Below are 12,456 nucleotides of genomic sequence, written 5' to 3' on the forward strand. Positions count from 1 at the left end.
GCTAGGACATGTCTGATTTCAAGGAATGCCCCACACAATTGGCCTCCCTGTTGAAACATCTGTGCTGTTAAATATTTCATTTGCATCCACAGCTCTAAGCTCGCCCCCAGGATCTTGGTTTTGGGTTCGATGCAAATCTGAAAAGGGCCAATTTTGCTCATTTGGAGTCTGAACCCAGACTCTGTCCAGACTGAGCCTCAAAATCAGAGCCCAAACCTTGGCCTTGACCTAATCTGGATTCAAACACTTCCTTACTCCCTTTCTGCTGTGGGCGTTGCTTGTAAAACAGTTTGGTTGGGAAAAGGCCCAAAGAGAACCAACCTCCCCAGTCTTTCCCCAATAGCAACAGGCTCTTGGCACCTCTGGGGCTGCCGGGCGCCATAGTGAAAGTTTACAATGCTGCAGGGTTGTCAACGTTTTTCAGTGTGTGCTGCCGTGTGGGCTGTCTCTCTCCCACTAACCTCTGGCTTTGTTCGTTATCCACATTTGGCACTAGGACAAAAGTCACCCGTGACTGTGACACACTCCTGGCTCTGATGCTGCACAGCACTTTACAAAGGAGCCCAATATTGTCACCCTATTTCACAGAGAGGGGATGTGGCAGAGTTAGAACTCGAGCCCACGTCTCCTGCCTTAGCCACTGGCCCATATGCTGCCTGTGTTGTTTGGCTGTTCCCTGGAGCAATGGAGAACCCCTAGCTCCATGGCGCTGACTCATGTAACAGCTAATGCAATAACATGAGACCTTTCCAATCATCAGTGTGCCCTCTCAGGCCTAGTACAGTATGGCAGGGAAAGAACAAACACTCCCTCAGCCAGCCGCTAAAGTCACTTCCTGCACCTTTGGAGTTTGTCGGTGGGTTCTCCGTCTGGTTTTCCTCCTTTGCCAAAGACGACAGACCAATCCAATTGCAATCTCTCCCTGTGCGCAAAAGGAAAGGCTTTGAGCTGTACTTGGCAGAGAGACTTTCCGAGTCTTGGTAAAAGAGCCCAGCTTCTTGAATCCGCTTTTGATTTTGCATGTTTTAATTGGTCCCTCCATATGGTAACCCAGAAGAGAGTCCCTCATCACCTTCCCCTGGGCTTGCAGCCAAGGAGAGCCCACTCTGGGCTTCTGGGCACGTCATTCACCTGTGGGGGAGACACCCCACTCTCGACAGTGATGAATGAAGATCAGGATTCCCTGAGAGGCTCTCTGGTTTGCCAGCTGCCTTGGATGTCCCTCCCCAACAGGGTTTGGTATCATTCATGTTTACATGGATAACCCTGCTCTCAGTATCTGCTGAAATCCTTGTCCCCAAAGCAGAGTTCAGCGTGCTTGTGCCAAATGCTGATCGAGCTGGTACAGTCAAGCAGCAGTTGGGAGCAGGGGGGTTTCAGGCAGGTGGGAGATATGCACAGTTTGCAGAAGTCTCCACTTCTTGCTCTCTGAAGAGCACCATGCAGGTGCCCTGAGAAGGGCTGTGGCTAGAACGCGGCTCCCCTTTGGAGTTCCAGGCACAATCCACATGGGTCTGTGGCTGGCTGGTGAACGAGGAGTAGAGAGCTTTGGCAAGTGAAGTTTTCTGCACTGGATACAGATAACCTTACTGAACCTCAGGGCTGGTGGAGAACCAAGAAGCGATATATGCTGCTAGCTGCATTTTGTCCTGTATGCAGATTATCGCTACAATTCCCAGCAATCTCCCCTTCTTTTTCTCTTCTGCAGAAGTTCCATGGACATGCACAAATTTCAGGCCTTCATAAATAAATAATTCACAGTGGAGAGAGCTAAATAGCAGGGTCCCCCAAAGATCTGTACTGGGACCAGGGCTGTTCACCATATTCATAAGTGCAGGGCCGGCTCCAGGCACCCGCTTAACAAGCAGGTGCTTGGGGCGGCTAAGGGAGAGGGGCGGCATGTACGGCAATTCGGGGGCAGAAGGTCCCTCACTCCCTCTAGGAGCGAAGGACCTGCCACCAAACTGCCGCCGCCGATCGCGGCTTTTTTTTTTTTCCCCAATTGCCCCGCTGCCAGTCGCAATTGCAATGCGGCAGAAATGCTGGAGCCAGCCCTGCGTAAGTGATCTGGAAAAAGGGGTAAACAGTGATGTGGCAAAGTTTGTAGATATCCAAAGCAGACTGTGAAGAGTTACAAAGGGGTCTCACAAAACTGGGTGACTAGACAACAAAGTGGCAGATGAATCACTCGATAAATTGCCCTGTTCTGTTTACTCCCTCTGAAGCCTCTGGCACCAGCCACTATCAGAAGACAGGATACTGGGCTAGATGGACCATTGGTCTGACCCAGTCTGGCTGTTCTTATGTTCTTATTTCTTTCTATGTACAGTTACATTTACATGTAAATAGAGAGGAAATGGAGATAGGTACCTGATACTCCATATAATGACATGCGTGCAATAAGAAACCAATTAGAAATACTCTGCTCAGAAATATTCATTAACAGAATACAATTATAGATGTGAGTACATGGCTCAGTCAGGAATTAGACTGGAACAAAGGTTCACTTTAAACTGCTGTACATTTCCAAGGGGGCCTTGTAACACTTAAACATCAGGCCTTTTTCCAGGAGTTGTTTCTCTAGCTGTGCCCAGGACCATGTTAGTACAAAGGAAATGGAAGTATCTGCCTGGGAATTCTATGTCAGTCTAGGAGAGTGTGGTGGGAGGGTGATTAACAGGCACTGCCATGAACCAAGTTAAGCCATGGGGTCAAACTTTGGTTTGTAGGATTTTGCAGTAAATACATGTATCAAAAAGAATAACTACATAGTATTTATCCTTTGGCTGCCATGTAGGTAATGTACCAGGATTTTTACAAATATGTGTTCAATATGAGACCAAAGGGGTAACATTAAGTAATTCAGGCATTAAAGTGAAGTTTCTCATTCTGTGCAATAGTGTTAATTACAGGTATCAAAAATTAGAACCACCCTGAATTACAAAGAAATTGTACTGTAATCAGCGTCCCTGTATTTCATTATCTCTATGGCACTGGACGAGTACATGGAGTTAAATAACAAAGTCGCTGCTCCAAAGAGCTTAGAGCACTGGAGTTACAGGCGTTGTTATTCACCTTGTACTCAGATATCTACCGATTCTTTTCTTTGGGAAAATGCTGGGTTTTAAGAAGAAAACGTACTCCAAACAGACAAAGTAGATCCAGTCCCTGATAGCTGAAGAGCCATGCACTGTAGCTGAGCTCTCCAGCATGCAGTTCCTACACTTCTTTCTCTCTCCAGAAAACAGGGAAGTTAACAGGGAACACTATTCACTTCTCGAGTATGGGGCTCCTCTCTCTCTGAGCATCACCCTGTTATACACAGGCTCTGTCCCACCCACCCCACAGAATGGCATAAGAATGGGGATCACATACGAAAGCCCTCCAGCTGCATATGCATGTAGTCCATGCTTCCATGAGCTGTTTCTAGGGTTGCCAAGCGTCCGATTTTCGACCGGAACACCCGGTCGAAAAGGACCCTGGCGGCTTCAGTCAGCACTGCCGAGCGGGCCGTTAAAAGTCCAGTCGGCGGCACAGCAGGGCTAAGGCAGGGTCCCAACCGGTCCTGGCACCACGCTGCACCCCAGAAGCAGCCAGCAGGTCTGGCTCCTAGGCGGGGGGGCCAGGGTGCTCTGCGTGCTACTCGAACACCAGTTCCGCACTCCCATTGGCCAGGAACTGTGGCCAATGGGAGCTGGAGTGAGTGGGGTGCCTGTGGGTGAGAGCAGTGAGCGGAGCCTCCTAGCCACCCCTCACCTAGGAGCTGGACCTGCTGGCTGCTTCTGGGGCACAGCGCAGAGCCAGGATAGGCAGGGACCCTGCCTTAGCCCCACTGTGCCACTGACCAGGAGCCACCCTAGGTAAGCCCACGACCAAGCCCCTGCCACAGCCATGAGACCCCCCCCAAACCCAGAGCCCCCTCCTGCACTCCAAACCCCAGAGCCTGCACCCCCAGACAGAGCCCTCATCCCCCAATACCCCAACCCCCTACCCCAGCCCAGAGCCTCCTCCCACACCCTGAACCCCCCAGCCCAGAGCCTGTACCCCCTCCTGTACCCGAACCCCCTGCCTCAACCTGCAGCCCCCTCCCACACTCCAAATCCTTGGCCCCATCCCCCCAGCCTGGAGCCCCCTCCTGCACCCAAAATCCCTCATCCCCAGCCTCACCCCAGAGCCCGCACTCCAGCCCAGAGCATGTATCCCCTCCCACACCCCAACCCCTTGCCTCAATCTGCAGCCCCCTCCTGCACCCTGAACCCCTCATTTCTGGCCTCACCCTGGAGCCCACACCCCCAGTTAGCCCTCACCCCCTCCAGCACCCCAACCCCTGTCCCAGCCCAGTGAAAGTGAGTGAGGATGGAGGAGAATGAGCCACCAAGGGAGGGGGAATGTAGTGGGTGGGAAGTGGAGCCTCTGGGGGGCAGGGCCTCGGGGCAGGGGCGGGGCTAGGGGGTTCAGTTTTGTGTGATTAGAAAGTTGGTAACCTTAGTTGTCCCCCTAGGCCAATGAGATGAGTAAGAACTGCCTGGCAGAGTAAGGAGTGCAGGGTCAGGCACAAATTGAGCTGAAAAGTTCACTAGGGAAAATCAGTTAAGGTGTAGGCTGCATAGCAGAATAAACAGACCCTTCAAGTGCTGAGGAGAACTCACTTTTCCATGCGCATCACACAGCCATGCTGGACTGAGTTAGAGGGGACGTGCTCAGGGCTCTGCTCAGCATGGTGTGTAGATATTCCAAGAGGTGGAGATCAATGCTGCTGAGAAGGCAGGCTGTTAGATCTACAATGCAAGGAAAGGGCCAAGGCACAGCATAGGAAAAATCCATTTGAATTGGTGTATTTGCAATACAAGCAAACATTGGCTACTCTTTGAACTACTGCTGAAGGAGGCCACAAGGGAAAGCTCTGACTTTGGCGCATCTGGCTTAGCTACACCAGCCCACCTTTATTGGTTAATCCTCGGGGATCATAATGACTGAGAGGTGAACAATCAAGTGCACAGGTCAGCTATTTAAATATTTAATTTAACATTGTCCAAACATCAGGAAGTTGGGGGGGATAGTTCAGTGGTTTGAGCATTGGCTCGCTAAACCAAGGGTTGTGAGTTCAGTCCTTGAGGGGACCACTTAAGGATCTGGGGCAAAAATCAGTACTTGGTCCTCCTAGTAAAGGCAGGGGGCTGGACTCAACTTGACTCAATAACCCTTCAGGTCCCTTCCAGCTCTATGAGATAGGTACATCTCTATATATTAAAGACCCTCATTGTTCCTAAATTAATCAGATGGAAAATCAACGATAGCTTCTGAGATTTCTGAGGCCAGGTGTACACTACAAAGTATTTTCATCATAGCTACCTTGGTCAGGGGTGTGAAAAAATCACCCACCCCTAGTCGTTATATCTATGCCATCAAAAAACCCCATATAGACACAGCTCTGCCACCAGAAGAGGGCTTCTGTCAGCATAGCTAATGTCATAAGAATGGTGTTATTATGCTGGGCAAACGGCTCCTGTTGGCATAAGCTGTCTCTACACTAGAGGGCTCTGCCAGTACAGCTTAGTACAGATAGTATAGATGATAGCTGTACTGGCAAAGAATTTGTTGTAGACAAGGCCTGAGACTCTAGCTGGATCAGATCTTGAAACACTTTCGTAGAGCTGCCTGGAAAGCAGGAATTTTTCCCATGGGGATTTTTGAATCCCCTTTCAAGATTTTCTGATTGTGAGTTTCCAAGTCTTACACAGGAGAATTTGAAAAAGTAAGAAAGAGGAATCAAACCTACATTTTCTTACTGCTTTGCAACCTTAACCAGTTGGAAATCAATCAGAAAGTGGAAGAAAATGGGTTGCCCACACTTTCTCACACTGTGGAGTTGTCCTGCTGGAATTCCAATTTTCCCACGGGAAACTGTGTTTTTGATGAAACCATATTTTCCATCAGAAACATTTTCTGCACAGAAAATTCTGACCAGTACTCCAAATTGGGGCTAGGTAGTAGATGACTAAAGAGACCAAGTGAGCTAATGCTAATAGAATCAGACTAAATGCTCTAAGGGTATGTCTACACAGCAAAGAAAAACCCGTGGCTGACCCGGCACATGAACTCACACTCATGGGACTTTGGCAGCGGGACTGTTTCATTTCTGTGTAGATTTCTGCGCTCGGGTTGGAGCGCGAGCTCTGGGAACCTCCCACCGCTGCAGGGTCCTAGTGTTCTGTCTCCAGCCCGAGCCTGGAAGTCCACACTAGGGTTACCATATTTCAGCAAGCAAAAAAGAGGACGGGAGGAGCCCTGCCCTAGCCCCGCCCCTGCCCCTCCCACTTCCCACCCCCCCAGAACCCCCAACCCTCCCCCCGTTCCTTGTCCCCTGACTGCCCCCTCCTGGGACCCCTGCCCCTAACTGCCCCCCAGGACTCCAACCCCTATCTAAGCCTCCCTGCCTCTTGTCCCCTGACTGCCCCAACCCTTATCCACACCCCCACCCCCAGACAGACCCCTGGGACTCCCACGCCCCATCCAAACACTCCCCACCCCCTGACAGCCATCCCCCCAGAACTCCCAACCCATCTAAACCCCTCTGCTCCCTGTCCCCTGACTGCTCCGATCCCTCTCCCCACTCCTGCTCCCTGACAGCTCCCTCCCAGAACTCCCAACCCCCCACCCCCCCGCTCCTTGTCCCCTGACTGCCCCCTCCTGGGACCCCTGCTCCTAACTGCCCTTCAGAACCCCACCCCCTACCTAAGCCTCCCTGTTCCTTATCCCCTAACTGCCCCTTCCTAAGACCCCCCCAACTGCCCCCCAGGACCCTACCCCCTACCTGTACCCTGACTGCCCAAAACTTTCTCCACTCCCCCCAAAAAGCCCCCCCTGAACTCCCGACCCCCCCGTTTCTTGACTGCCCCCTCCAGAACCTCCCTGCCCCTTCTCCTGCCCCCTGGCCCCCTTACCCTGCTGCTCAGAACAGAGTGTTGGGCTCTGTGCGAGCCGGACACGTGGCTGCGCTCCCCAGCACAACACACAACTCCTGCACAGTGCTGCGGGAGCGGGGGACGGGGCTGCCGGGGAGGAGGAGCTGCCGGCTCAGAATGCAGGGAGGGAGGGAGGGGGGGAGGAGCTCCTCTACAGCTGCTCCGGAGTCCAGCCCGTGACTTTCCTGCAGCCCTCCCAGCCGCTCGCTCTGCTCTGCCGGGGGAGGGGGAAATCCTGGACATTTTTAGTGATTTAGAAATTCCCCCCGGACGCTATTTTTAGCACAAAAAGGAGGACATGTCCGGGTAAATCCGGACGAATGGTAACCCTAGTCCACACTAACAGCCCCTCAACCCGAGCCCCACGAGACCGAGTCAGCTGCCATTGACCCGGGTTTTTCTTTGGAGTGTAGACATACCATAAAGGGCCACATTTTCAAAAGAGCCTCAACTCTGCCGCTTCTATGTCTGCACCTGCAATTTTGCACAAGCAACTATTTATGGCTGTGATTTTGCACATGCAGTCACATATGCAAATGACAGAATGCAGGAAAGAGATTTACAAAGCTGCCTAAGGGTAGGAATTAATAGAAACTGGGCACCTAAATCCCCTAGGTATCTTTGGAAATCCCACCCAAGAGGTCTAGCTAGCTGGTATAAAGGAGCAATTAGTAGTTAGAAGCCTCACTTTGAATATTTGCACCTACCTTCAAATGACTGTGCCTGCAAAAGTTGCAGCCAGCAGGAACTGTGAGAGTGCAGCTGCAGGAGCAATCTTAGAGGATATCTTTGGAAATGGCTCTCTCTAGGCCTGTTCCCACTGCTAACCTTGATGATTCTAGGACACTTTACTTCAGAAGAAGAGCTATGTGATTAGAAAGCTTGACTCTCTCACCAACAGAAGCTGGTCCAATAAAAGATATTACCTCACCCACCTTGTCTCTTTCATACCTTGGGACTAACATGGCTACAACTACACTGCATACACCAACCACATACTGTTTTTTCCATAGGACCCCTGCCTCATTCAGTGCACAGGATGGATGGCGCTCACTTACTGAGCAGCTATTCAACATTTTGTTTTATTCTTATTGTTCAGTGTATGATTCTAGGCCATAATTACCGCTCACTATTCAAACCCTGCTCTGAAGACAGATTTATTAATTTCTTCATGAGAAAGTCTACTTAGTAGGAAGACATTTTACATTAGAAATTGATTGTCTGCCCATTTGGGGCCTCTATCATTGACCTGCTGAGTGTGAGGCTGCAGTGGTGGAGTATTCAGCTATAAAATATGTATAAAGATGCTGGTGCAAAAGGTCAACCAAACGAGACCAGTGCTTGAGAACTGCTGTAGGATACTATGTTAACTCAGCTACCCTAGGAAAGTGCAGAACTAGGGTTGACTTGCAAGCTATTCTTCCAGAGCAGACTCTACTATACAACTAGCTTGGACTGTGAGGAATAATTCAGTAAAACCTCTAAACAAGGAAAAACGCTTCCAGCTTTTTCAAAGGTTCAGTGTTTTTCTTGGTTCGTTTCCTGGCTCAAGCTGTTAGCGTTTTCATAATCCCCAGGAGCTATCTTCCTGCAGGCCAGATAACGAACAGGCCTCTGTGCACTATGAAAGATGATGATTGTGTGAAACGCTTTAGCACCCCTACAATTTACAGAGCTGCACTGTTACATATATGGATTTCAGAACTCAAAAGATCAATCATTTACTTCATCTTCTGGCTCTCCTGAGGAGATCCACGCTTTGCTGGCAGCCTCTCTGTTCCATACAAATGCTACCTTTAGGTTTCCTAAGTATAATGCCTCGTTTTAAGGTGTAAGGTTTTGAATGCTGAGCTTTATAACTCTGTCTCACAGCATGGACCTCTGCAGCGGAGAGAGCTACAGTTCTCATCTGTTCCAAATGGCAGAATATTTGTCCCTGGATTGCCGTTGCTGTTACTTGGTTTGCTGCTCATTGAAAGAGACCGGAACAACCCTTGCCCAGCCAGTATTTATGGAGCATGTCACACAAGCCAAGGATTTCAGACAAACGACGCCCAGAAAATTCAGGGCCAGGCTCTGGAGCAGAAGAAATGGGGGGCTGTCAGGAAGCCAGTCACAGGCGAGCTCTGCCTGGTCTCGGCCCCACGTGTAGGTGAAAGCAGCCTGACATTCACTTGTTACCCCACTTGAAATTGAACATATCCAGAATAAGATGCAGACAGGAACAGCTGGCCTAAGGGGTTCATGGGGCTGATCCCCTTCCCCCATCTCCCTGAAACATCCCAGCTGTGTAGCGGGCTGATCTACTGCAGGGTGCACTACCACCTGCTGCCCCAGGGCAGGAGTGGGAGCACTCAGACTGCAGCAGAGAGAGGAGGCACAGGGTTAGTGAATGCCACTCTAAGGTCTGATTCAGGGCATGGGGCACTCTGTTCCCGTAAGCCCTCCCAGCCACTTCTGCTTCTGCTTCAGATCTAGCACCCAGGCATGGAGAGGCTCTGCAAGAGGGAGGAGTGTGTGCAAAGTGGGGTGTCCTGGGCAGCTGGTTGGATCAGGGTGCAGAGCTGGGCCAACCTGCAGCTCCACCAGTGCTTTTTGGCCCAGCTATTGCTGGAGGCAAAAAGCAGTTCCCCCAGAACCTAGGGTGACATGCCCTAGCCTGTATGCAGGGGCCATCGACTGGAGTCACAATCCGGGATTGACCGTTCCAGGTCGGAGTCAGATCCCACGTGGGATGCAGCTCACAGAAAGAACCAGTCGGAGCTGATCAATCCCACCATGGCGGCTAGTTGGTGAGGGTTCCCTCCCCAGTCATCGTGGCCCTGTCTCGGGACCAATGATTCCCACCAGCTGCTTCAAGGATAACATCATCCAATCCAGACCGAGCCTACTCCTTGGCTTAAAGTCAATGCTCATGCAGAGACCTCAGGTGGAGAGTCAGGGGCTGCCTGCAGGCTCCCCAGGAGAGGGGGCCTGTTCTGGAGGGGGATCCAGTATGCCGTGACTGCAGAGGGAGGTACAAAAAGGGCTGGTAGTTGGGACACCAGCTCCCATGGAAATCAAATGCTGCCTTGTCATAGATCCTTCCCCCGACAAGAGCTTGGAATGGAGGAGTGAGCACTAGAACTAGAGAATTGCAGAAATCAGGGCAGATTGGCAGACAACTTGTGAACAGAAAATTGGCTTGAATTTATAACCAATATTGGGCCTGACTCATCTCTGTGTTACTCACTAAATTTCAGTGCAGTTGCATAGGTGTAAAACTGAAGTAACACACAGTGGTGAATCACAATGAATAATTTAGCCCCCCCTAAGCTATTCTCATTGTCTGTCTATTGCCACCCCCACACACAATCAGCAGAATTTCTATGCCATGATAACAGTTGCTTTAAATAGCTTAATATAGCCTTAAAATTACTAAAAAGTTGGAAAACTGGACTAACCCGACAGTTTGGATTTGTTCATGAACTTTGTTATTGTGATTGCATTTACATACACATTTGAGTCAAACATGTTAGTCTAAGTGTCTTAACTAGTCAATAGCTGAGGGAAGGGTATTGTGCAAATCATGAAGGAATCTTGCCAATATGTGCAAGAATGTGGCCTATATCTTCTAACCAGGCACAGCAACAAAGGGGAGAATCACGAAAGTCCCACTTAGAGTCATTTGTCATACCTGTGATCACTCTACGTCTGAAGTGATTGATTTTTGTCCACAGATAGCGTGCAAGGTCAAAACCTGGGGGCTGGACTAGCGGGTCTGTCATGAGATAGGCATTGGCTATGGTTGAAGCTTGTTCTTGCCACCTAGTATGCCATCTGGAGGTGACTTGAAAACTCTTTACAGGAATTATTCAAATGGAGTGTATTGCGCTAAGATGGTAGAGCAGTGGATTAGACACATCTATAAACTAGGGTAGCTGTGGCATGTCCTGTACCTTAAGGAACAGATTCTGCAAAGTTACTTGTCACCTGATGTGAGAAGGGGCAATGTTGGACAGGACTAGCAGCCAGGCCAGGTTTATCGGTCTCATGGTAACCAAAATGGCTAAGGCACAAAATGAGTTACATCTAGCAAAGGACACAAAAGACAATAAGATATTCTTTAAATACATTTGAAGCAAGAGAAAGATGAAGAAACATGTAGGACCTCTACTTATCAGGAAAGGAAAGCTAATAATGGATGACATCAAGAAGGCTCAGGTGTTTAATGCCTATTTTGCTTCAATCTTCATTTAAAATTGTGACCAGATACTCAACACAATTAATATTAACAACAAGGGGGAAGGAATGCAAGCTAAAACGGGGAAAGAAGAGACTAAAGAACTTTTAGGTAAGTTAGATGTATTCACGTCAGCAGAGCCTGATGAAATTCATCCTGAGGTACTTAAAGAAGTAGCTGGTGTAATCTCAGAACCATTAGCAATTATCGTTGAGAACTCAAGGAAGATGAGTGAGGGCCCAGAGGACTGGAGAAGGACAAACATAGTACTTACCTTTAAAGGGGGGAACAAAGAGGACCCAGTGAATTATAGGCCAGTCAGCCTAACTTTGATATCTGGAAAGATACTGGAACAAATTATTAAACAATTAATTTTCAAGCACCTAGATGGTGATGATAAGGTGTTAAATAATAGCCAATATGGATTTGTCAAGAATCAATCATGTCAAACCAACTTATTTTCCTGCTTTGACAGGTTTACTGGCCTAGTGGATAGGTGAGAAGTAGTAGATGTGATCTATCTGATTTTTAGTGAGGCATTTGACCACAGTCCCACATGATATTCTCATAAGCAAAGTAAGGAATTGTGATCTAATTACTATAAGGTGAGTGCAATTGGTGATTCATTATTCTGTCAGCAACTCTTGTCAGGCCTGGCACGCAACCTATACTTAACACGTTGTTGTCATGATATATATACACCAAAAGATGGCCTGTAATATATCACTGGAAAACTAATAGCTCACTGATCATTAATATTCTTGTGTGGGATGTGTACAAAGTTGTGGATATGTGCTGGAGGCCTCAGGGTCCTGCCACACCTGTCCCATGAAAAGAGTAGTAGAAGAGTCCTCCAAGCTTCATAGAAAGTCTGCGTGGGAAGCGGACAATCAGAGGCTGCAGGGAGCAGCCAATCTGGGCCCAGGAGGGCCATATAAAAGGAGCTGCTGAGCCAGAGTCAGGCAGTTGCTGCTTGGAGCCTGAGGAGCCAAGAAGGTGCTCCTAGTGGGCTGAAGGACTTCAACACCACTGAGCACCAGCTCAGTGCTGGCAGGGACTGGGGGAGTGAGAGAGCTCCTGGCTTTCTGCTGGGCCTGAATGTAGAACCGCCCTGAGGTAAGGATGAAGCATTGCTGAAGGCTGGAGCCACAGGGAAGTGGCCAGGGAACTGAAAGCAGTTGAGTTAAAGGGACATGGTGGCATGTGGCTGCTATTCTTAGGATCCCTGCACTGTTGGAGTAGTGGGCGGGTCCAGGTTCCTCTCATAAG

Source organism: Malaclemys terrapin, chromosome 7 (genome assembly GCF_027887155.1).
Source record: "Malaclemys terrapin pileata isolate rMalTer1 chromosome 7, rMalTer1.hap1, whole genome shotgun sequence".
Taxonomy (NCBI): Eukaryota; Metazoa; Chordata; order Testudines; family Emydidae; genus Malaclemys; species Malaclemys terrapin.